The sequence below is a fragment of the Pteropus medius genome, unplaced genomic scaffold (genome assembly GCF_902729225.1).
Source record: "Pteropus medius unplaced genomic scaffold, Ma_sr-lr_union100, whole genome shotgun sequence".
Classification (NCBI taxonomy): domain Eukaryota; kingdom Metazoa; phylum Chordata; class Mammalia; order Chiroptera; family Pteropodidae; genus Pteropus; species Pteropus medius.
The window spans coordinates 5513140-5538550 of record NW_024344374.1 but is presented as its reverse complement, the minus strand read 5'-3'; the positions used below and the strand labels follow the sequence as shown (position 1 = coordinate 5538550).

At 39.9% G+C, this 25411-nt stretch overlaps 1 protein-coding gene across 4 annotated transcripts in view; it reads left to right on the top strand.

Annotated features, from left to right (window-relative positions):
- The first annotated feature begins 2485 nt into the window (after positions 1 to 2485).
- Positions 2486 to 25411, top strand: part of LPAR1 (lysophosphatidic acid receptor 1) — a 122752-nt gene continuing 99826 nt past the window's right edge. The window contains exon 1 of one of the 4 annotated variants that reach the window (XM_039870692.1): positions 2486 to 3301. The gene's annotated coding sequence lies outside the window, so the exon portion shown is untranslated. The other 3 variants (XM_039870693.1, XM_039870694.1, XM_039870691.1) reach the window with 3 other exon arrangements.

The following is a 25411-nucleotide window of genomic DNA, read 5'->3' as shown; positions in this document are numbered from 1 at the left end:
ATATATATATGTATATATAAAATGCACATATATTTTTGTTCTTCATTTTCTTTTTTCCTCCCTCCCTTTGTTTTAGAGTGAAGCCTTCTTATTTGGGTGAAGGGAGACTGCAGGATTTGCTTGTCCTTGATCCACCTCAGACATTACCGATTATTCATGCAGAAACATGCTGTCAGAAAAGGTGAGCACAGAGTCACTCTCTTTACGGGTTTCATTTCGTTGTAGTCTAGTCCTCATACAAGGCTGCTGCACACACAATCCCCAAAACACCCATTCCTGGAGTCTCTTTACGCCACTTCTACCCTGAAGAGTGTCATTGTTTTTTGTTTTTTTGTTTGTTTGTTTACTAAACTGGGCTGCCTCACTCACCTCTGCCACTGGCCTTTTAAAATAGGTTTCCTAAGAAGAATGTTTTCTTTCTAGCTAAGAGGAAAAACACTGGAGAGGCACAAATATTCCATTTTGAAAAGGAGATACCTCTGCCTGGGGACATCTGAAAAACTTTCCTTAGCAGGCTGAATTCTCTCAGGGTATTGTTTCACAAGAATATATTCTTTGAATCAGTCTCTACATAATTAGACTGTAGGGAAAGTTTCCAACAGATCCTTTTGCTGATAGTTTTGATTACTCTCTAGTAGAAAATTTCAAAGGCTTTTTGCCAGATGGAAGGGAGCATGGGGAGGAAGGGAGAACTGGCATGACCTGCAAACCTTTCTGAACAAACAGAGCCCAAAGTATTGACAACCAATTTTTCAATCCTAAATGCTTCACAAATTATAGTCCTCGGATTACTAGGTAACGTCAATAATCTGACAAGGTCTACGTTATCCTCAAATTATTAATGTAAACTCGACTTGAAATATCCCTCATTAAAATTCTCTTCATTTTGCTGAAAATATTTTTTCTCACATTTGACACCAGCTGTCTGAATATTTGGTGCTGCTGAAGTCATTTGAAGAAACAAATGTAGGGAGACATTGCTTGGCAGAGGATAAGGGAGGACAGTAGGACAGAAAGTATTAGAGTGCCTATCCATGAAAGGGGTAACTGAATGGCAGGAGGGCCACAGACAGATAAAAGCATTAAAGAAAGTATATCAAGGTATCCCTCCCTCATCTCTGTTGAAACAACATCCACTTTAGTGTTTTAACAAGCCTGCTCAAATATCTTAGTTTGATAAAGACAACTTGGAACCCAATAAAACAGACTGTACTTGTATTATCATCCCATTTCACAGATGACAGAACTGGCTCATTTGGAACACAGTACTAGTTTTGATGGATTAATCTATGTGCTGAACAGAATCTGATTTTAAAGTTATTGACCTAAAGCTAGCTGTAGAGCGCTTACATCCAGACAGGTCTGCACTTCCAGAAGACAGGTCTGTCCAGGCTGACCTTGTTTGTTGTTCTCCATTCCATTTTAGGCCATGGTAGAGCAAATAAAGAGGACATAAAATGTTTTACAGCAAGTAACTTAGAACTCCTTAATACTCATGTCTTGTGGGGATAGAACTCCTTATTTGATGTTAGAAAGGAGCACAGAGTAGTTAAGGCAGTTAATAATATATAGTCAAAGCAGAAGCAGCCATATTTCTTAAGACAGTAAGAGATAAAATCACTATGTTGAAAAATATCCAAGCTGACTAGTAGACAAAAAACTCATTTTCACTTTACCTTTGATTTATGAGGAAGAACTAAACATTGAAATAATTAGTTATTAAGTTAATTAAATAATTATTTAATAATATTGATATAATTAATATAATTTCTTTAAAATAAAAATTTTTAAATATTCTTTTCACTAGATGTAGAAGTTTTGGTATTGAGAAACTTAACAGTAAATAAAAAAAATGTGTAGCAAGGAGGAGACAGGAAAATCAGCTGAGAGATTTTTCTGTGTAGAGCTATTGTTGAAACAAAAGTCTCTTTCAGTATATTCTTTTCTTACCAATGTGTAGTTTTTATTATACTTAGATTTTATAGTGTACATTTTTCTTTGTCCCGATATATTTTTTTAGAGTTTAAGATCAACTCATTATTTGTGAGATAAGACTATTTATGTGCGTTTCTGCATGTTTTATATGAATATATTAGTAGTGCATGTATTAAAATTTCTATTTTTTCACATTTTAAGTGGATTATTGTAAACTAAATCATAAATTGGTAGGAAAAGAGAGAAAGCAGAGTCATTTAAAGTTGATTATTATTTTTTTTTTTTAAAAAGGAGAATTGATAGATTGTTTTAAAAAGGAAACAGCTTCAGATAGTAATTGACCAGGAGCCAGGGCTTAGCCTTGAGCATCCTGTGAAAACCACAAGGCGAACCAGTCAAGGGTTCTCAGCAGTCCCTGGAAGGAGGTGATCATGTTCCCCTCGAAGCATACTCCCCGGAAGCCTGGATTTTCCACCTCCTCCAAGGTTTCCCGTCCCGCCCACTGTGGTTTATAGTGACCTTTCTGCGAAGACCAAGGTTACTGAGTGACCACCACCAATGCAGCCCTGCCTCTCTGTGCTGCATTTCTTTCTTAGATGCAGTCGTAGCAGTTCTGCCCAGTCTTCTGTCATACGGCTGTCGTGGCCTCCTAGATGACATTTCAGACGAGAGTTCACCAAACTTTTTTTATTCTCAAGCAGCTATTTTTGATGTGTGGCGGCTTTAGCAGTGGAACGAGAGGCAGAGAATTTGCCAACCCTCCGGAAATCCTGGGAAGCCAGAAGTGGGAAGTGGTGGGTGGCTGGTGGCACGGCTGGAGAGCCCCCGATTGACTGACTGGGCGTTGTTACGAGATCTGATCGAATCTCTGTGGCTGCACTTTCCCGAGAACGATCCCCAGGCCTGAGTCCCGCGCCGCTCCCGCCCACACCTCCAGGTGCGCATTCCCCGCCCTTAATTACTCTTCTAAACTTGATAGTTTGCACTTGCGAAGTTTCACTGGGAAAGCGGAAGAGAAATTTACAATTATGGATATAGAGAACTAAGGGAGCACACACAGTCACACTTGCTTTGGTCTGCAGACCCAGTGAATCGAAAACTCCTAAATAGAAACGTGTGCACCTTTCCAGCAGCGAAGTCGATTCTTCCTGCTTTGCAACCTCCACTTAAACGCTGCACTGGGAGAAACTTTGCGCCTTCTGGAAAGTTTAGAAACTGAACTACGAGAGGCCATATACTTCAGGGGTTTTGCGGACCCCGCGATGTTTCCCAGAGCTTTTCAAGTGGGAAGAGAAGAGCCACAAAAAGAAAATGCAACATGTGGGGGAACCCACCCGAACCCCGCTGCCAGCTGTCGGATGCTGAGGTGAGCACTGGAGGGAGGGGGTAGGGATTCCGAGCAGGCAGCCGCGGGGCTCCCGCCTCGTGTGTGTCTGATCAGGGGCAGTGGAGTGTGTGTGTGGGGGGGTTGGTAAGATAATGAATGGAGGCTTAGGCAGCCGGGGCGGGAAGTTCGGCAAATGAATGGGGGGAGGAAGCGCAAAGGGTAGGAATTCTAGGGGTGTCACACCAGGTAAGAGAATGAGCTAGGGGGTGGGAGTCTGGGGGTGCGGGAGTTGTTGACTTGTGCTACGTGGAGCAAGCAGGAAAAGAAAGAAGGCGGAGGAAGAAGGAGGCTGGCGTCCGCCTTGCTACTTTGGCCCTCCCTCGGCGCCCCCTGTCCTGACGCCCCTGCCGGCGCGCCAAAGCTGGAGCATTTGGGGCCGAGCCGCAGTTGACGCTCTCAGAGCTGTGTCTCGCTGTCTCCCTGCAGAGCGCTGCCTAGATCTTGGGCGGCCTGGGCCCCGCCGCCGCGGAGCCCTCCCCGGCCTCCCGGCCGTGCGCGGGATCCTGGCGGGGTGGGCACAGGGGGCAGCCCCGCTCCGGGCTCCGGCTGAGGGGAGGGCGAAGAGCCGGGGTCGGCTGACCGCCGGGCGGAGGCCGCGGGGGACTGACCGCCTAGCTGGAGGCCAGCCGCGGGGCGGCGGGAGCTGGGCTCCAGGCGGCTGCGGCCGGCGCAGGTAAAGGGGCGGGCGGGCGGGCGGGGTGGGGTGACGGCGCCCCCTGGGCGCGGAGCCTGTGACCGCACTGTGGCCTCCGTAGCTAAGCGGCGCGTTGGGGTCGCACTGTCCCGCGCCAGACGGGCTTTGTGGCTGTACGAGTGTGGGTGAGTGTGGGTGTGCGCGCGCGCTCGCTGGTGTCGGGTGTGGGTGTGTGTGCGTGCGTGCATGCGAGCCGGCCTGCAGGAGGCGAGGCTGTCCTGGCCTCCCAAACCAACCAGTTGACCGAGCCCCGGGAGAGAAGTTGCCGCAGCCGGGCCACCGGCCCTCCTCTCCCCCAGCCAGGTCAGTGCGTCCCGGGGTCCGCCCAAGTGACACGTAGGTGGCCTCAGGTTACCTGGGACTGGGTGGGAGCACGGGAAGGCTTGCCGGGGGCGCTCAAAATTCCCCCAAAGCCGCGTCCGGGTGGACGTGGACCGCTGGGGGTCCCTGGCCCCGCAGCGCGGAGCTCTGGGACCAGTTGCTTCTCACTGACGACTCAGTAGTTTCTCCCGGTCTCAGGAGTTTAAACTTAAGTTTCTGTCCAGACGCTTAACAAACACGCTTAGCAAGTAACTGGAAAATCTAAGGCAAGGGAGGGACCTGGCTTTGAGTTGGTGGTTTTGAAATCAACGGGCTTGTTTGGTTTGTGTAGGATTAGTTTGTATTGAATGGATGTGAAATTTATTCTCTCTCTCTCCTTTTTCCTCCCGTGCCATTTGGCCTTTGATGTGTAAGAATGACGGCATCCTGGACTTGTTGCCTTCGGTCTGGGGCCCGGGATTGTTGCTCTTTGCTACTACGTCTGCTCTTCTTTCTTTCATGTCCTTTTTGTTGAAATCTATGGATTCTTCGTAAATGTGGATTTCCAGCGAGTGCTCACTTGTTGAAGTTTCACTATGAATGCGTTGTTTCCCATTGAAGTAGATACGTATTTGCAAACGTAATGTTGAAAACATGTAACTGCAGTTATTAGAGCAAAATCCTCTATTCCTTCAGGCTCTAACAGTCTGTTTTTCACCAATTTGCATAAGTGTCGTTTGCTGGGCTTAAGTATAACTGTGAAGTGAGAAGTCTGTGCATCAAACCCTGCAATTCTGGTTAAAGGGAGACTGCACTGGGAAACTGCTAAATTCTCGGAAAGAGATATTTTCCCCTGTCAAATAGAAGAGTAAGCCCCAAGGAAAAAGGGTGTGTACTGAAGTTCTGGCTGTTTGGAACAACTAAATTGCAACACACACACACACACACACACACACACACACACGTCCAGTTGTTTCAGCCCCTGATTCTCCAAATTGGGGTAGGAGTGAGTATAACAATACAAAATTGTTAATAACAACTAGCATTATAAATATGTTAAGGCTGCATTTTTCTTGATAACTTTTTAATTTGAGGATAAAGAAGCCGAGAAGCATGAGACAGTAGTGTGTAGCTGGAAGGCACGGGCCGAGGTGCCATGCAGGAAGACTGGGTTGTCATAATCCGAGCCGGAACGCACGCCGCGTCCCCTAGCGGTGCGACCTTAGCCAGTCAGGTCAGCTCGTTAGTTTCCGTCTTGTCCTCTTCTGGAAAATGGAGGGGTTTGATGATCTTCGCAGTTCTTCCCACTCTCCAAGTAACTGAAAACTGTTGGGTGGTTATCCCATGTTAAAACAGTAGGAAAGGGTTAAAGGGAAGTGTGAAGGGTTAGTCCAGGAGGGAAGTGAGAGGACAAGAAGGCCAAGAAGGTGAAAGGAAACCAGCAGTAGGCGATGCCTGGAGGGGGAAGAGCCTTGAGCTGGGAGTCGATTTTTCTCTTTTTCTTTCTTCCTCCACCAGGGTATTAGTAATACTCCCCACACCCTCGGGTCCATCTCCCATTACCTTTATTATTTAAAATGTGTAAACCTAATAAGCTGTAAAATTGAAAAATTGAAGGAGTGAAGGTGATCTCTACAGCTGACCTGTACTCCTTCCATATTTGCATCCTGTCTTATGGAGTCAGCAGCTGCCCTGTGCTGTGGGCCTCTCACCTCTGTTCCTCCCCATGTATGAATGATGGGGGGGGAATAACAGAGGTGAGAATGTGGGAGCCCTTTCAACAACTTGCATTTTGAAACTTCTATTTCAATTTGAAGTTAATTTTTTCCAAAGGGTAATCTGATTTAAAAAATTATACCGTAATTTTCAAGATTTTACGGAATCTGTTCTGTTAGACCTACTGGAAAATTGAAAGAAAGTAAAACTCTTACTTGCTAAGTCTTTTTAATACATGATGGTATTCAGTATGATAGTAATTTTTAGGGCCAGAAATCTTATTTCAAATAGTAAGGAAAGTTGCAGTCTGGGCAGAATACACTCCATTTTCACTGGGAAGCTCCAAGTATTCAGTAAATAAGACTTTTGAAATTTAGTTTGAGGTCAAGATTTTAATGTCTGTGCTTGATGTGCAACCTGTCTTTCTTTTCTCTATTTTTTCTGGTACCAATATACACACTTGAGGAACATGATTTATTTTAAAAGTGGACTGCGATATAATAAAAACTTGAACATACGTTCTCGGTTTAAAGCCTGAAAGTCTGCTCTGGCCCGGTTAACTCAGCATCATACTCCTGATCAGTCTCTTATTTTTACCCGTCGTGTTGCCCCACAAGTCCCTATTGTGTAATTGTTTCGCTCTTTAATGGAGAGCCGTTACGGATGTCTTAGAGTTGAGGGAAAAGGAGGAAATTTTAATGCAATAAGCAATTCCTGAATTCCTTCTCTAGTGGCAGATATAAGGATGATGAAAAGGAGGCTCTGGAAAGAGAGCCAGTAAGAGGGAAAGCACGCAGCTAACTGCAGTATGTAGCAGCTGGATTGGATAACTGAGCGGCATGAAGAACCGTGGCGTGCCGGGGAATGGAAAATTAAATTCTGACTTAGGGGAAGACTTCACAGAAGGGATAGAAGGATGAAAATGATGCGTCTTTTAAAAGGCGAATGTTGGGGGCTGAACATGCGATTGGAGTCCGGGGTAATGAAGGCTGGAAAGATATCAGGTAGTAAATTACGGGGGAACTTGGATGTTATTTTAAGGAGCTGTGCTCCATAGGGATGGGGCGGGGGAAAGTATTAGTTAATCTCAAGATGTAAGAAGACACTAAATAACATTTTGGGGCATAGTAAGGGGTGAAATGATTGAGAGGTCACTGGACTTTTATTCTGTTAAATTCCATTGTAACTCATGGCTAATGAGTTAGGGCATTGCTGCCAGTTAATCCAGATTATATAAAGTTTCAGAATAAGTGAATATGTGGTTTCTCTTCCCATATTTCCTCCAACTTGATGCTGCTCTTTGTACTTTTCAGACATTTAACTCAGTAAAAATTAATGATGCTATTGTGTTATGTCTAGACCTTCTGAGGCCTTTTGAGCATGTGGGTTAAAATCACTCTCCAGGCACAGAGCTGAGCAAGAAAGCATTTTGTTTTGTTTTGCTTAGGGTAGGGCCTGCTGGTTAATGCTAATTTAAACATGCCTCCAATGACCACCAGCATTCTTGACCATGTTTATGCTATACATAGTATTTAACCACAGTGGTTGAATATTTGTAGCATAAAAGAGAAAGAATTATTATTAGTTTGGAAGTGGAGTCAGTGCCCTGGTAAAGGACAGGGGCATGACAGGGGAGATGGGGAGAGATCCGTATCCTGAGTACTGCACCGAGGGCTGACTCGACCCTGAAAATTCTTAACCTCCAATAGAAGTAGCTTGCTCAATACTGTAGACTAATACTTCTTTAAGAATCTTCTTTCTGGTCATCTGCTCCTCCTGCTGTCTCCCCCTCTTCACCCCAGTCTCTGGAGCTAAGGGGTCTGGCCAGTTATCTGTTAGAAAGACTCTGGTGGGATCCATTTGGGAGAAGCACTTAGCAGCTCCGGGTTTCCTCTCACCAGCAATACCTCTGTCACAGGTAGAATGTGTAGCTTGTCAGCTGCATGTAGAGGGTGGAGCTGATTTGGGTAAGTGTTCTAATTGCCCTTGAATCTGAAGATGCTGGGATACAAGGAGATATAATTAAAGGAGATGAGGGCAGCTGCCTTCTACTGTCTTCTGAATACAGTTTGAATGAATGATCCAGCAGTTTAATTTTCAGCAAGAGAACTCGGGTTTGGCATGTTTAATCAATTAATTAAATTAATTAAGTATAAGGAGCCCGAGGTTAGTATAGTTTATTTCTTAGAAGGATACATTTTTGTTTTTGATTTTTTTTGGCGAGGGGGATGGGGTGAAGGGAGGCGTGGTGGTGGTGCTGGTGATTTTATTTAAATTCCCTGGCATTTGTTTCAGCAAATTAGTGTGATTTCAAAGTAGCATTGTTGTTCATTATTAATGAGTTATGGGGATGGGGTAAAGAAAATTGAATATTTCATATTCAGTAGATATTTGTTGCAGCTACCATGTCCTGGGGAACAGTAGAAGACAAGGCATGTAAAGCCCCTTCTCTCAACGAGCTCGCATTCCATCAATATTATGTTGACAACAGAGGTTCTTATGAAATCCCTTCAAATACGGAGCATGTTTGTTGCGCTCTTCTTCAACTTTAGGAATGTTTTTTTCAAACTCATCTCAGCACTTCCAGGTCACTTAGCTTTTCCGGCTTAAACAAGTGAAGAAGAAGGAGACAGCTTGGTATTCTCATCTTTTTTTTTTTTTTAGTTTGAAATGTTTTGCCCAGATTTACCTGTTAGTTGTCAAGTCTAGAGACAGACGTAGCTATTGTCTTATCTGTAATGCTGGCTTGCTTCCATCTCATTTTGGATAGTTTTAAATTTGACACAACTTATATTTGAATTTCTATATTCATTGTATGACTTGCTTCCTAGAATAATCCAAATCTAGTGTTCGTGGGAAGTCAGACCTATTTTGAGGTCACCCTATCACACACAGTGCTTTGCTTCATTAATGCATTTTACTTAACTTGCTTAAGTTACTCAGGGATGTGAATACAATAGAAAGTGTTCTAACCAGAAAAAGGTAGCTGCATTCATTTATGAAAATGTATGGTTTTCTAATGATTCAAAAATATAGATGTAGGTAAAATAAATGTGATGATCACCCTCTGCCACTTCATCCTTACTCATCTAATGTAACCCCTTCATCATCAATTTGTTACATAGCCTTCCATACTTGTCCCTTTGCTTATAGAAACCTACAAAAATGTTAGTGTTTATTTGTATTTATATGAGCGTGGGATGTGTGTGTGTGTGTGTCTGTTTAAATATGTCCATATTTATATTTATCTTTGCGTGCGTGTATGTCTCTGTGCATCTTTGTATGTGTCAGTGTGTGCACGCACTCCCTCCTGCCTCCATTCTCTTTGGTTTTAGAGAGGCTGTTATTGAGGCCGCCACCGTGGGTCAGAGTTTCATGTCCAAAGATCTTACATGGCTCTTCTTGAATCGGTGCAGCATGATATTACTCAGTTAAGAGTTCTTGTCAGAGAGATATGAATGTCTGGCTGTTATGAACAGGGAACAAGAAAACTACTTCCAGCTGTGTGACTGCCAGGACAACAAATATCATTGCAGAGAATGTTATTTCCACAGGGACTCTGCTTCATCTGGATCTCGGGTGAAGGGAGGAGGGGCATTTTGGAGCACGTATTTGGCATCTGCAAACCTTTTGTTGCCAGGCCTTCCGTGAATGCCTTTTTTCCCACCTATCAACCATTTCTGGAGCAGAGAAGGTAGCTGGAGTTACTCATTATAGGCAGTTTTCATTGTGGGGGTATTAAACAAGGACCCCCTTAGGAGTCAGCAGGCAGCAGAGGATAGGGTTGGGGGGTGTTCTTACTAAGGGGGTAGGTAATACAGCTGAAACAGAGTTGCCTTTTGTTAAGGGGTTGCTTTGCCATCTTGGATTATAGTTTGTTGGGAGAGGGATTATTGTCATGTCAAGAAAATGAGGTGTTCATTCTATACCCAGTATTTATTGTAGTCCCACAAAACTTTCCTTACTTTCTTTGTAGACACAGAGACTTACATTTTCAAAGGCTGGGGCAGGATGACTGACTTTTTCAAATTCACTAGTGACTTTATATGACACTCTGTCAATACAGTTTGATGCTGAAATCTTTGAGCACCGCAGTGGTTTAGACCTTGTGCTTGACTAAGGACACTAAAATAACAGATTTAAAAAAGAGGAAGAAGAAAAACAACCACCAAGAAAGTATGGTCCTTGCTCTCAAGTAACTCAAACATGGAGAGCCGTGCATACACATGCGTAAGATCAGGCAGACAGTGATAAATGTTGTAAACCGGGGTTTAAACAAGGTACCGTCTGAATATCTGAGGGCGGAGAGAGTAACTCTGCTTTGGAGTAGAGGAAAGGTTTGCAGTAGGATTCCTTCCTCAAGGGACGAGTTGTCCGAGAAACTCATTCCACACACAAGAAGAATAATTAAGGAAGGCCCAAGTGCTGCATGTGAGGGACAGGTTACAGTCTGTGGCAGAGTGGTGGTAATGCTTTGGGTCAGTCTTGAAAAGCCAATTGGAGGGTGCTGGAAGCTGTTGGGGAAATAAAAGGGCACGTTGATGTCATTAACAGGAGAAGGGACATGAGAGTAGGATTGTTCTAGCAAGGCACGTAGGCAGAGATTTTCAGCTGGTAGCTGGAAAGTCAGCTTAGCAGTACTCAGGGTTAATTGTCATATGTCAAAGTTAATACAGTCATGTGCCACTTAACAATGGGGATATGTTCTGATAAATGCATCATTAGGCAATTTCGTCATTGTGCAAATGTCATAGAGTGCACTTACACGGGCCTAGCTGGTACAGCCTACTACACACTTAGGCTATAAAGTATAGCCTACCACTCTTAGAATATTATGTTACTGTACTGAATACTGTAGGCAGTTGTAGCGCAATGGTATTTGTGCTTCTAAATGTAGAAAACATATAGTAAAAAAAAAAATAGGTATAAAAGGTAAAAAATGGCACACCTGTGTAGGGCACTTATAAATGGAGCTTGCAGGACTGGAAGTTGCTGTGGCCAAGTCAGTGAGTGAGTGGTGAGTGAATGTGAAAGAAATTACTGTACCCTGCTGTAGACTTTATAAACGCTGTACACTTAGGCTATACTAAATTTATAAAACAACGCGAGATAAAATCAAGCACAAGAGTAAGCATGAGATGTATGAATGAGGCTGCTGCCAGTGTTAACACGGCGTACTGTTTTACAGCAAACTTTTTTTATGAGTAGAAAGTATACTCTAAAAAGTATAGTGTAGTAAATACATACACCTATAATATAGTCATTTTTTAGCATTATCAAGTATTACATGCTGTACATACTTGTATGTGCTGTACTTTTATATGACTGGCAGTGCAGTAGGATTGTTATCAGCATCACCATAAACATGAGAGTAATGCGTTGTGCTACGATATTATGTCAGCTACGATGTCACTAGGCAATAGGAATTTTTCAACTCCATTATAATCTTATGGGACCGTCGTTGTATATACAGTCTGTGGTTGACCGAAATGTCATTTATGTGAGACATGACTATACTAGTGAAATTCATGTGATAAACTGAAGAATGGATAGAGTGATATATATGTGGTTTTTTAAAAAAATTATTTTTGTTACACCCCCCATGTTTATTGATTACAATCGACAAATAAAGTTGCAAGATATTTAAAATGTACAACATGATGATGTGATATATGAATATACTGTGAAAGGATTCTGTCCATTGATAAACTTGATGCTTTAACATGGACAAGACGCATTTTGCTTCTTTACATTATTTTTCTTTCTAGCAGGTGATTAAGTTAGTTTTATAGGTTATCAAACATCCATCGAGCATCTGCTATGGCTTTTCTTGATGAGGTGGTTCTGAATGGTAAAAAGGACATGGAGTTTCAGCTTGATGTTTCTCTGGAGTGAAGAAGAATCTCTAAAACAATTCATTCCAGCAAAGGCAAAAAAGAAAAAAAAAAATCCTGAAAATAATTGGAAGACTGGTGGTGATTTGGGGGCTGAGAGGAATTGCAATTGCAAATATAGTTTTAATTTACTGCATGACTAATGGCAGTTAGTGTCCTGGCACTGTCATTTCTACTGTTCAAGACAAGCCGAAAAACTTCTCAGAAAAAATTTGAAAACCCCAGTAGCTTAAAGATCAGATTTTGAGAAACTCCAACAGATTTGTCAGAGATTTTATTAAATCTGATCAAGTAAATTGAAGTTTTAATTACCTAATTAAGGTAAAAATAGGATATAGTATAAATGCTCTTTGCCTGGTTAAAAAAATACCTTTGCCAATGAAAAATGTATTTCCAGTTCAGATAATTATATTGGCATGTCTTCTTGAGTGTAAGATAAAACAAAAATAAATCTGCTCTTAGTCTTTTTTTCTTCCAGGCCATTACGATTCTTTAAAATTATGCTCATTTCCGTTTGATAGCAAAAGCAGTATGTGCTCATTTTAGAATTTGGAAGTACAGAAGACTCATCCATAGTTCTACCACTGAAGAATACTTCCTTATTCCACTGGGGGATAATATCTTGCAGTTGTAAAAATATTTGATTTTGCTGAATATTTAATAGCATTCTGCTGTGTATCATAAATACACATGCCATTAAAATCTATTTCATTTTAAATTTCCAATGGCTACTCAAGAGTCACAATATTTAATATGTATCATATTAATCACTCGCTATCTCCATTCGCTTCTTTTCTGCCTCAGTAAAGGATCTGTGTTTCTCTGTCCATCTTTAGGTGCTGATGTTCCCAGAGTCCTATCCTTACTCTAAGCAATCTCCACGAACTTACCTACACAGTAAACTGGTTTCTAGGACTTTGCCATCAGCTTTCCCTTCTCCCTGGGGTTATCTATTCCCAGGTATCCATCCAGGTATTCATGTCTTAATTCAAGCGTCACCATCTAGTGAGGCCTTCTCTAATTAGTATATTTTAAATTGTGTGACCCTTTCCATTGCCTGATATTTTCTTCTTCATATTTATTTTCTTTTGACTTCTTAGATTAGGGAAAGTATTAATTTTTAAAAATTTATTTACTGCTGTTTACCCAATGTTTAGTATAATACCTTGCACATAGTAGAACTCAAATATAGTTACTATCTACTGAGCTTATTATAGTAAATAATATGTCTTGACTGCATGAGCTATACAATCTGGTGAAAGAGACAGCCTCTAATCAAGTAACTCCAAGTGTGGCTGGAATTAGCGAGACAAGCAGGGTGTCCTGGAAGAGTGTAACAGGGAGACTAACTTTGTCTGGGAGGAGTGAGGAAGATTTCTCTGAGAAAATAGCATTTATACTGAGGCTTGAAAGATGAATTAGTTAGTGAAATTGGGGGTAAGAATGGAGGAGGAAGGTAAGGTGACTTTGGTCTGTTTTTCACTTCTTGAGTTGAAATTAGATCATTTGTTTTAAACGATGAAATTATTTAAGGGTAAAAGTTGACCAACTTAGTTGGCATTTTTGGTGTGTAGTAGTCCATTTTCAATAACTAAAATAACCATAAGTAAATAATCAGCAGGGGTGAGGAATTTTCATGTAAAAGGAGCAATATTTTAAAAATGGAACTAGTTTAAATTCTGTTTTGCGCTAATATAAATCACTGTAAAAATTTAAAACAGTTCAGGGAAAGTAATTCTTGTTAATATCTGACTTCACTGGGAATACTAGTGGTTCAGTATGACTTGGCTTAATATTGCCTTATTGTATACACGTAACTTTTGCATAAATTGTTGGTTTTATTCATCAGGGTAACTAAGTGAGGTTTGTACAGTTTCTATTTCTTGTTAACTAAGGATTTCTGTGTCCTGATGCTTGAAAAGAGCATGATTTTCTCTAGGTGACAAGTATAGATATATTTATTAATTCAGCTACTAGAATAATATCATTCACATCCTCTATGTCCTGATTCTGTACTTGAGCTGTCCTTTAGTCTCTCTCTACAAATAGGTTTTTGTCAATTTCTTTATAGCAATTTTTATGTGTTAACATAATATTAAATACATAAAGGTTCCTGTTAGGCCTCTACTATGTGTTAATATAAAATAACCCTCTATGCATTTGGGACTATGGTCTACCTTTTTCCTGTTTTTAATGTTGCCAATCCTCTTTTCTTTTTTTTTGTCTTTGTCTGAAATGGCTTCACTCATCTTTCTGATTTTAAACTTTTGGTGTCATTTTATTTAATATATTTTTGCTTGTAAACAACATTTAATTGATTTAACATACTTCTGATAGGGAAACATTACTTTTACATTTATTGTTATAACCAGTATATTTGATCTTTATTCTTACCCTTGAGCTTTCTTTGTTACAAAAGCTACTATAGCCTTGTGTAGAAAAGCCAAGTCTAGTTTTCAGTTTTATTAGTGATTGCCTTTATGTTTCAAATACATTTATAAGCCTATATTTTTTCTGGTTCCCAAAGTCAAAGAATAAGTAACTTTCGATCTCACTCCTCTGCACAATAACAAATTTAATATGCCTTTATTTTTCTTGCCTTCTTATCTCTTCCCAATTTTCATATATATATAAAACATTTTTATATATTTCACCTCATAACTTAAATTTTAAGTATGGACTTTACATTTTGTATTCTATTTTGTAATAAAATCTGCAGCAATAATTTGTGTGTATCTATAATCAATTTTGACCTTCATTAACACTTGGGGCCTCTTACTTTGGCTGGCTTGACAGGTGTTTCTTGTGTAGTTAGGGGATGTCCTCATTTTTATCTGGTCAATTCTATCTTTTGCATTTCTGAGTTAGACTCGAGATTTTTCATACACTTATCAGAGCGTCTGTCTTGTTAAAATTCTAAGGGTGCAATGTGCATCTTTCAGATTCATGTGGTCCAAGAATGTGCTTCTTACTCATCCTTCACAGAGTGTAGTTAGTGGAAATAATGCCTTGATTTTGGATTTTCCTCCTCTCTCTTTCTAGTACTGTTGGTCAGGTTTTGCCATTTTGTGCACCTTCTTAAGCATTTTGATGAGAAGTTGGAATAATTATATTGGGACATAAGTTCAGTGGCTTTCAAACCTTTTTAAACCATGACTTATAGTTAGAAATGGTTGTGCTTACATGAATAAAACTAGAGTTTCATAGCATTTACTATTTTTCCTCCTTATTTTTTCTATCATAACCTATACTTTTCATTAATAAGAAGTACCGATCATAACTCAGAAGTTTTGAACGCTGATCTGGTCATGAACTGCAGTTCGAAAAACATTGATCTACTCTGTTGCTATTCTATGTAGAATTAGGATCATTTATTATTCAATATATCCTTGTTATGTACAGTACCAGTTCCTGTGCTGGTATCTGGGAATAGAGTGGTAAATAAAGCAATCATCATTAGTGGAGGCGTGAAGCATGGACTGTAGTGGGAAGGAAGATAGTGACCACATAATCACCGAAGCACATACATACAAAATGTGATAAATGCTCCAAGAGAAGAGAATAGGGAGTTTCAAAAGAGATTAAATGGGGAACCTCATCTGACGTTAGGGCCATTCAGGATTTCCTACGGAAGTGACATTCGTTTAGGTCTGCAGATTGAGAAGGGATTAACTCTGCAAAGGAACATGGTGGAGTGTGCGTAGGATTGTAGAGTCATGGGAGAGAATTGAGCAACGGGAGCAAGAGTACTGGAAGTGAATGAATGACAGATGGAAGATGTCCTTTTTGTTTGATGATTTGGCATTTTTCATGATACTTTAATGGGACTTCCTGTTTGTGGCTCTTTAAATTTTTCACTCGACAACAGTCCAATAGGAGGAGAAAGTATATTTTTGGGAGGTGACTGTAAGTATGTTTTGAAACAGTTTTTTATTAAGCAATTTTGTGTATTGCTAGATAGTAATAGCAACCATTTATTGAAGATTTACTCTGCATTAGGAACCTACAAAACTCTGCATAGATAGAAGTAGTTTTGGTTGGATTAATAAATATTCTTATATAACGTGGTTACTGATTTAGTAATTATGCATAATTTGTAAAATGGAGAATGCAGAAATTTTGGTATGTGAAGACCAGATGATTGGATATTTCTTGGTGATTTCTTTAAACATAATGGTTTGTGATCGTCGCTGTTAGGATTTTTACTTTTTATTTACTTATTTTTGCTATTGTAGAATTTTAGGATGCATTCCTTCTCTCACTGTTTTAAAGCTATGTATGTAAGAGTTTTAAAAAATATTTTAAGTTGGAAATTCATAAAGTCGGTTTGAGACTAAATGAGACATGAGACTAATGTTTGAGACTAATGAGGCCATGATTGAAGTGCCAGTTTACCCCCTGCTGTCCATAGGGCCTCTGACAGTACCCAACCTTCCCAGGCCTTCAGGTGTTTGTCCTAAAATAGAGGACATGGAATCAATTTGCACAAATCGTTCTCCCCATGTATTATTCAATGCTAATTATTTTCAGCTTTGCTCTGGCTGTTTAATCTTCAAAGAAATGATGATCCCATGCCATTGAACCAGTTTAGTCTGATGAACTTAGACTAAACATGAGAGAACTCTAGCTTTTGGCCTCCTCATGTATATTGTAAGGGAAGGCTCAGGTGGCACAAACACCTTCAGATGGTACAACACCACTAATGCTTCTCTTGGAAACATGGCAGAATGGGCAAAAATTAGGACTCTCCTGAGCACATACTTAAGACATGAACATAGTAGTTTGTAGTTTGCCCATAATCGACTTTAATTTTTTTAACCTTTCAGATTCGGCAAAGATGAAAATATCATTATCTTAGGTTTATATGCTGGATGCTTGCTTTGGGGGAAATATGCAGTGTCTAAATTGTATATAATCCATATTTTATAAAAACTCATTGAACAATGAGTGATGTTATTTCAAAGAGATTTAAAGGGCTGAGGAATCATGGAGGATGAATTCAGTTTCAATGGCTATTTCAAGTTTAAGGAATATTTGATAGAAATGAGTTTTATGTGGAAGGGAGTATAGGGTACTTGGCAAATTGGCTTTTCTTACCAGTGAATTAAATCATTTGATCTGATACATTATTTTTTTTTTTTTGTAATTTTAAAACTTTTATAATTTGAACACTTTATTCTACTTGTTCTTATTTCTGAGGAAAATATATTTGAGGAAAAAAGATAAGACGAATGCTTTTTCTATTTGAGCTCTACCTAATTCTTCATTCATAATAAATATTTATTCAGGAAGTCCAAGTAACTGGGGTATTTTACTTATTTTACTTATTGCGTATTGGTGTCGACTTATTAATTTATATTCCTTTATTTGCTGTTGAATATCTTTCTTTTTTAAGCTAACACTGTTTGGAAACCTGGCCAGAACCTCAGGCTCCTGATCTGCGACAAGGCAAGGGCAGGTCTCAGTATTTGGGATCATAGGCTGGTAATAGGCACAGGTATTGTTCAAGGCTAGTACTAGAAATAGGTCAGGTCAGAAGGGGTTGGGGTCATGGGATTAGGTCAGGTTCAAGTCAGACAAAGCCAGGAAGAGTCACAGAGTGTTCCGATGAGCTAAGGAAAGGCATTCTGGAGAAGTTGTGTGGATGAAACTTGAAAGCTCCCTAAAGGAATTTTATTTTCGGAGTTGGGAGCATCAGTTGAACTCCTCTGCTTGTTCAAGGGAACCTCAACACTCATGCAGGGCTTTGTCACCATGACCTTGGGAAACAGAGTCTCAGCAACTCTTCAAGCATTTGGCCACCTCAAAGTGGAGGACCAGGAATTACAAATTCTTATCTGATTGAAGTATGAGGGACCTTGTTGAAGACATTTTCTAGGAGCAAGAACTAGCCTGGGTTACATGTCTATATTCTGTAAGAGATTTATTCTAAAACATATTTAACATTCCATTCATTTGGGGGGAAAAGTATTATCTCTGGCCAGTAGCAGTTATGAGTGAGGTTAGTGGACAATCTGGGGCTTATTCTAATACTGGGAGAATGCACAAAGTTATTTACATACCAAAGTCTCTTCCTTTTTCCTTCTTCCTCCCATTTTGATGATAGAATAACGTAGCAGATAAAAATTATTCAGTAAACACATCTTAACAGTATTTAAAACTACTCAAGTCATTTAAAATATTTGTTTTATGTAACAAACTGCTTATAATCTTAAAATGTTTTCAAAATTATTTTTTAAAGCATGTTATGGCAGTATTTAAGTAAACAAACACTCATATTTGCAGTTCCCTAATGTAATATATTTTTCATTTAATCATGTTAGTTTTTGGCCTCTTTTCTTTATGGTCTATTTTATGGGCTACTTCTGCTTAGAGGCAACAGATGTGTTTTTGTTCTACTGACCATTTTCTATCTACTGTTATATGTGGCAGTACAATATGAATCATTATATTTTTAATAAACTAATAGTAATCCATTAAGTTGTTAAACTATTGTCCATTCAACCATTGTCCTGTTTTGGGGCATTTAGTTTTATTTCTCATTTCTTTGCTATTTTAAAAAACACTGCATGCAGCAGCTTTCTATGTAATTTTCTGAGACTAAGAGTGTGATTACTAATTTGAGAGTAATATCATTTGATTTCTAAGTATATTTAAAAGGTTATTAAAAAACTTTTTAAATTACAAAAGTAATATGTGTTCATTGTAGAAAACAAAGAAAAATATAAAGAAGAAAAGAAAGTAGCTATAATCTCCACCTGTAGCTCGCCATTGTCAGTATTATGGGATATTTCCTTTTAATATTTCCTCCGTACATTTTATATGGTTGAAAACCTACTGGGTACAACAAGTATCTTGTTCTTTGTCTTAATAGTATGTCATAATTAGTTGGGACCTTTATTCAGTAGCTCTGCCTCCCTGCAGTGAGCTCTGGTGCGAGGCTTTTTCTGCATTGCAGATGATTTCTTTAGGGTAGATTTCCCAGTTACAGAATTTATGCCTGAAGGTGAGGGATGATTTTTATGACTATGGTGAGAAATGATTAAATCCATTTCCAAAACAGTGATAACACTTCATACTCCTAGCAGCAGAGTTTGGGAAAATGTAAAGATACAAGTTTGTATGAATGAAATGTGGATTTTTGGAACTTGGAAAATGATTGGAATAATAGGAAGCTTTATAATAATCAATGACACCGAGTGGAACTGACCCAACCTCGCTAGTGGACGTGCTTCTCCCTACTGCAGTGATACCCTCTTCTTGTCTACGGTTTTGTATTTTGACAAAGAACATCTTCTCAAGCCTTCCTTTGGTCCTCCTGTACCCTTTGAGGGTGAAGATTTGAACATGCCGTAAACTATTTTGGTTTTAACTACATTCACTGTGTCAACCGATTGTGGCATATTCCTGGTTAATGTAGTTCTGAAAAAGAACTACTGGAAAAGAGAACGAGTACTCTAAAAATGGATAACAAAGAAGTAAAAACTAAATAGTATTTATACCTGTACTTGTTTAGTATGTATTTGTCATGTTGGTCCCCAGAAGCTTTATTTTCTTCCAGATGCTGGCATTGAGGTCAGGGACCACTTTTGCTCTTTGGGGGAAATTGAGTTAGCTTCCTTAAGAAGTCATTTACCATTTCATCTGTAACGGGAAGTAATCACATGGGATACAGTTTTCAATTTGATGTTCAATTAATGAATGATCATTTATTAGATTTGAGATACAAAGGTAAGAGGAAGACCTTATCTTCAAAAAGCTCACAAATAGAAGAGGTGCAATAAATGCAATGCTAAAGTTAGTTCCTTCTGAAGATAAAGAAAAGGACTTTAGGAAGCACAAGAAGGAAGTGAAGATAAAGTGGGAGTGTGAGTTTAAGCAAAGGCCAAAGCAGAGGATCCACCTCGGTGTCCTATCCATGTATTAGAAAAGGGAAACACATTTCACTCTTCTTACTAGTAGTTGACACGAAGAGGGGACACATTCAGCTGTATGATCCAGAGAGCCTCTGAGGATGATGACTAAACAAGGGGCACGACTGTTCATGGTACTGGGAGGAGACAGGATTTTATCTGTGGTTCTTTAAACATTAAATATGTTAATGTAATGAACAATGTCTTCAAACACAATCTTTACAATGAATGTAACAGTGGAGTTTTAAAAAAATGTTGCTCAATATAGGTCAATGGCATAATACCAAAGCTTATCTCAGTAAAACAATTCTGTAGGAGCCAAAGCAAGACAGTTCAGACAAGTAGCTCTTTGCTGGTGTGGCTCTGTCCAAGGGTAGACATTCCACATTCCTTGTGAGATAATGGGCTAGATTTCTTTCAGGATATTGCTTATGAATGTTATTTCTCGCAAAAGAATATTTTTGGTAAGTATTGAGTAGCAGTGAGTTCAGGGTTATACAACTCAACACTGTCCTTTTCTCATAGTCAGTTAAGTGGGGGTCTGTGTGCTTTAAGTGTCAGCCCCACTGACATGAGGGAGTAGCAGGGACGAGGATCAGCCATGACCACAGGTATTTGGGCTATGGGAGTACCCACAGGCATGTTCTGTGGTCTTTTTACTTCAAGGAGTTGAAGGAAGAAAAATGAAGTCTCTGACATTTTATGCCTTTGGCTAGAGTTTGCAAAACTGGCAGTCTGTGTGCTAAATGAATGTGGCCCCATATGGCTCAATACAAGCTTTTAAAAAGTGACACAGACAGGTAGGCATCACGATTGGTTCTAGTGCAAGCATAGTTTCAGTATCATGCGAATTTAAGATTGTTTTCACTAGCTACTTTATTTATGTTACCTGGTTGGTCCCTATGGGTATTTGTGTTTGTGACACCTGCCAAATTATGGTCACAGTATAATGTGAAGAATGTATGAGTTTCAGAGGCAGTATAGAACAGATGGTGATTAATGCGGATGGGCAGGAAGGTCAGAAGAGGTTTCATTGAGAGGCGAATCTGAGGTTGGGGCTGGAAGGACAAAGTGCATATATACCAGGCACAGAGTTTGGACAAGTGAGGGTATTCCAGAAAGAGCAAATTGCATGTGCAAAGACAATTGTGTGGATCATCGTCATGTGTTAGGGGAGTTCTAAATAGATTTAAAGTGTGGGAGCTTAATGAGCAAGGTAGGTTATAGCTGAAGTGGGAAGTAGCTGGAGAACTCAGTATCCTATACTTGAGGAGGTTGGACTTAAGGCAGTGGGGAACCATGGAAAGGTTTAAAACAGCATTGGCATGCTAGATGGATTTCAGGAAGATTATTCTTCACACAGCCATATGAAATGGTGGTAGGTGGAAAGGACTGGAATATCCTAGGGGGAGATAATTAGGACCCGAATTAAGCCCATGATAATGGGTTTGGAGAGAAGAAGGAGGAAGATGAGAAAGATATTTAGAAGGAAGAATTGACAAAACTTAGTAATTTAGATATGGTAGGTGAGGGAGAGGGAGAAGTAATGGCGAATGGATGGTGATTCCATTGACTAAGACGGCAAAGTAAGAGAGAGCGAGGGTATTGGAGGTGTATGAGTTTGCTGGTTCTGCCATCACAAAGTAGCACAGACGAGGTGGCTTACACAATGGAAATTCGTCTCACAGTTGTGGATGTTGGAAGTCTAAGATCAGAGTGCCAGCTGGGTTGGTTTCTTCTGAGGCCTCTCTTCTTGGATTGTTAGATGGTCATCTCCCTGTGTCTTCCCATGATCTTTCCTCTGTCTGTGTGCATGTCTGTGTCCAAATTTCCTCTTCTTGTAAGGATACTACTCATATTGAATTAGGACCCACCTTAATGAGCTCATTTTAACTTAATTAACTCTTTAAAGACCATATGTCCAAAAAGATCAGATATTGAGGTACTTGAGTTTAGGACTTCAACATGTGAATCTTTAGGGGACACAAATTAGCCCATAACTGGAAGAATGAGGAATGTAGTTTGGTACCTGTTGAGTTTGAGATGCCTATAAATATGCAGAGCGGGGCAGTGGTGGTTTTAAAATGCATTTAGATATGTGAGAATGCAGCTCAGAAAAGAGCTCCAGATTTGGTAGTTAAAATCATGGAAGTGGATGAAGTTGTCTCGGCCAGTGGTACCCAAACTTGGCTTATTTTAAGACTCTCTAGGGGAGCTTTTAAAATAAACTACGTGCGGAGGCACCACTTCAGACCATTTGTCCCAGTATTTGGGAGAGACACTAGGGCAGCCACCTGGTGATTCTAATGTGCATCTAAGTTTGAGAGAAGTGGTTAAGGATGAGTGTGGTAGGTGAGCCAGAGAAGATATGTGAAATAATGTCCTAGATCATTCAAGCGATAGAAGGTAGAGGAGAAAAAGAGAGGAAGGGCAGAACTTAAAGAGGCTTTTAAAGTTCCGATTTTCTCCATGATGGATATGAAAAGGCTTAGAAGAGACACCATGAGAAAAGAAAGAGAACAGAGAAAAATGGCAGCATTAAAGGCTCCCACTGTGGCTCTGCTGAGATTAGGATACACTGATCAGTAGTGACATCTTCATCTTGTCTTTGAGTTTTCTCCATGTGGTCTCTGGAGGCTGTGTATGGGAGCAGAACAGGAAGTTGGCATTTAATCAGAACTGGGCTATTGAAGAGCAGAAAGGAGTGTGGTCGGTAGCAGGCTGGTGTGAGGGGAGCTTCTGGGGTGGACCATGACATTTAGGCCGGAACTGGTGAGTACTGAGGCTGGACAGGGCTGATGAACAGGGGAAATGGAGCGGGCAGGAAGCTAGATGATTTGACATCCAAGGGCAGATATAGTGTATGTGAGTGTGAACGTCTGTACGGATGTACAGTTCCAGTTAGGGGATTTTTGTAGTGTCACAGGGCAATTTCGGGTAATGAAGGGCTAAGCAGAGAGGTCAGATTTTTGGATGTGTTGAAATTACCCTCGATAATAACTTGCTCAATGACTAAATTGTTTGTGGAAGGAAATGGAGGGTAGGGGAGTTTTATTAGATAACTGTTAAGGTCCCTTCCAGCCTCATGATTTAACAAAATGTCAGTTTTTGAGTCACTGCTGTCTTTTTGTTGTTTCAGAATCGGAATGGAGCAATCTGGGAAGTAACCATTTGACATCTCCATTTTTATTGATCCCCTTGTAATTGTAAATGTTTGACCGATTATGGCCTCTTTAAATACCTTTAGAATCCATTAGTGCATGTTTCATAGAGTTCACATAGGGTGAAAGTAGTACATTGGTCAGAAAATGCTTTTCTGTGTATCACTGATCTGTCTCCATGGAACAGCTTGGCTTCTGAGGCCTACACTGGGCAATTATGACAGGAAGGAGAGGAGTTACTGAAGTTCTTTTTAAGGTAACATTAATTGGATTCATCTTTTACCACATGGCGAGGGTCATCGTTATTACATTTACCATTTTGGGTTTGGAGTCCAGCCTCTTTGTTGTGGATTTGTTGGTCTTGGGCATTTTTGGATTTAGTTTGTGGTAGGATGTTTTGTCTGCACTTTGCATCTGTATTTGGAACTAGAATGAAGTGTAGTTTTTAAAACTAGGACCCAAAACAACAGAAAGAATTGTATGGGCACATTTTGTGTTCATTTCTTCTTGATATTTGAGGAAATAAACTTGACCCTCGTCCCAGTATCTTAAGAATGACTCTTGAATTTTTGTTGTTGTTCTTGTTTCCGCCAGTACAGACAGACATCAGCTACTTTGATTTTGAGTTTGCTTACTTGGGGAAGAATATTTTCTAAAAATTAGCATTAAATAAGAAAACCTAAAAGTTAAAATTATGAATGAAACTCCAGAACTTTCACAAAGCTACAGTCTGAATCCATCTGGTGTGTTCTGTATAGTCACAAGAATTCCCCTTCTTATTACTTGGGGTTTCTCTTCCTTCTTTCTTTCCTCTCGTTTCTTGCCTTCCTTGTACTCATCTCTTTTGGCAGGTTCCTCCAAATCATACCATTTCTCAGCCTTTTATCACTAACCTCTATGGATCAAGTGTGAGTGGGTAATTGTTTTAGGCCATTTCCCCAAATTCAGCCCTACCTAATGGTCTGCCCCTCTCCAACATCCCAGATGCTGTTCTTCTCTTTAGGGGTATGGATGGACTGGAATTAAAAGAAGGGATTACCAATCCCTAGTTCTAATCCCAGTTTAACCGTCTATTGAAACCAACCCAGGTTGTACTGGTCATTTCACTTCTGCCTTTGTGGGCTGCCAGGAGATAGAGGCAGAGATAGAATGAATGAATAAATTTGTGTGTGGAAAAGCAGTAACAGTTTGGCATCATAGGGTAGGTCATTGGTTCTCACTTTTTTTTTTCATCAGAATCACCAGAGAGTATTTTTAAAATGCAAACGCCTCAGTCCTCTCCCAGAGATTCTGATTCAGGCAATCTGGGAAGGATCCAGGACTCTGTATTAGTAACGGCTCTACTGGTGGACCACTTTTCTTTGTGAAACAGTGGATTTGGGGACTCTAATTTTTATAATTCTGAGTTTCATAATAATAGCATTTTCAAAGCTGGACCCATTTGAAATGGCCATTATTTCAAGCTATAGACTTTATTTCATTATAGTATGTTCTCTAAACATCTGACCGTTCAAGTGAGAACATGTGAAAGGTTGGTTTCACCATGTTCCGGGGTGGTCAGAACCACCAGCAAGGGTCTTGTATTGTGATTTAGGTGACACCCTTTAAGAATAGTGTGATCACAAGTGGAGAATGGGAAGGAGTTGTAAAGGATCCGTGAAATAGGAATTCTGAGAAAGAGGAAAGAAACAGGTGACCTGATCTTTATCTTCATCTGCCTAAAGGATGAGATTCAACTCGGTTACAGAAGAGCAGCTGGTCCCACTGATGGGCTTTTTAGTTAGGATGATTTGAACTATGCTGAAGAGAATTTCTAGTGAACAACCTGTCCAAGGACTTCATGGCTGGCCTTGGAAGGTAGAATGACTTCCTGTCATTGGAAATGTTCCAGCAGGTATTGAAGAATGTAGAAGAGATTAAAGCATTGGATAAGAGGTAGAACTACATGACCTCAGAAGTTTCCTTCCAACTGTGAGGTGCTATAAATTTTATGAACAGCACACTTAAAAGTTTTAGGACGCTATGTAAGAATCCAAGGCTAAAGTAAGACTAGGTGAACCATAGTTGGTCAATTGATTTTACACACACATACACATACACAGACACACACACACACACACACTCACACTCTTATGTACACACATGATAAATGCCAGGCTAGTTTTGGGTTGTCTTTGAAGTTTATTATTTGCAGGTGTAGAAGCTCTTAGTTTTAGCTTGTAATGTTTCTAGAAGCAAAGTGCTCTCTTGAACTGTCTTTGATGATTCGATGTTTATACATCAGGTCTGCTGTGAATTTGGAAAGCACTGCAGAATTACTACTTTAAAGATCAGAGGAAGGCTGGATAGAATAAATTAAAGTTTTCTCCAGATATTTTGTATTCTTGTTCTTCGGTGAGGGATCTGCCCTC